Source organism: Galeopterus variegatus, unplaced genomic scaffold, assembly GCF_000696425.1.
Source record: "Galeopterus variegatus unplaced genomic scaffold, G_variegatus-3.0.2 Scaffold2098, whole genome shotgun sequence".
Lineage (NCBI taxonomy): Eukaryota > Metazoa > Chordata > Mammalia > Dermoptera > Cynocephalidae > Galeopterus > Galeopterus variegatus.
The window spans coordinates 276,561-277,847 of record NW_007728209.1 but is presented as its reverse complement, the minus strand read 5'-3'; positions in this window follow the sequence as shown (position 1 = coordinate 277,847).

Genomic DNA, 1,287 nt, shown 5'->3' with positions numbered 1-1,287 from the left:
TCTGGGTATAGCTGCCCGGAAGCCAGATTGAGAAAGAAGCCTGGAGGGGAGGCTCCAAACCCTGGATGGCTAGTCTGGCCAGGCTGAGCCTACCAGGAAAGGACAGAATGTGATCTGAGGCCGAAGGAGGTACTGAACTGACCCAGTCCTCCCCAGAGCCCCAGCTGGCACCTGCCACATGGGCTCCACTGTCCTTGGTACCTATCCACGAACCAGCAGAGCCAGACATGGCCTCCAGATATTAGCCACAGCCAGCTGGGACCTGTTGCCCACTGCCCAGCTGCTTACAGGATCACTCCCTGCCCCCAACAAACATGCACAGAAGCAGTAGCAGCAAATGACTGAGAGTTCAGTGCTGGCCAAGAAGCAAGCATGAGCTCCCAAGTCTATGGCCAGTTGGTGGGTGGGGTGAGAAGAGGGGTGAGAGAGCTCCTAACTTCTTCCAGGCAACACCTGAGGCCTCTAAGCTCCACCGTAGTGTGCAGAGACAGAGGGGGCTTGGGAGGTAAGTCTGCCAGGGCACCTCCTGCTGAGCAGGTGGGTGGGGTGGTCATTTCGGCTGCCATGCTGGAGGGAGGGAGTGCCATGTGAATGTTGTAAACCTAAGTGGGTCATGAGGTGTGGGGCTGGGGGCACCCCTACCTTCCCCATCCTTGCAGGGGCCTAAGTTGCTGCAAACTAGTGTCCAGGGCCCTCCTTTCCCCAGTTTCCGGGGCCAAGGGACCAGTACTCAAGACCCTGCCTGAGTCTCTCCTTCTCCGCGGACCTTGGGCAAGTCACTCAGCATTGCCAAGTGGCTGATAATGAACTGGATAGTCTGGTATTTTAGCTTCCTGTCCCATAAAAACAGGCCCATAAATAGCCTTTTAATCCAGAATAAAGTTCTTGATTGGAAAAAATATTTTATAAATAAGGCAACAACATTCTTTGTGCAGATAAAGCCTCCTGAGGAAGCTGGAAGTAACAGGCGTAGGGCACCTGGAGGAGTACTTACTGGGGGGTTCAAGTTAATGTTTGCCAAAATCATTTCCATGTAGTGCATTGATTCCTGCCTTAAGTTCTAAGCAAGCTTCTAAGAATGTTCAGGGTCAAGAACGAGGGGAAGGCCTCCTGTACAGCAGATCGCCAAGGTGGCATTTTCTTCAACATGCTGTACAGCTGTTCTGTGCTAAAGCAGTTTCTAAAACAAAACACAGGGCCGGCCCCATGGCTTACTCGGGAGAGTGCGGCGCTGGTAGTGCTGAGGCCTCAGGTTCAGATCCTATATGAGGATGGCCGGTGCGCTCA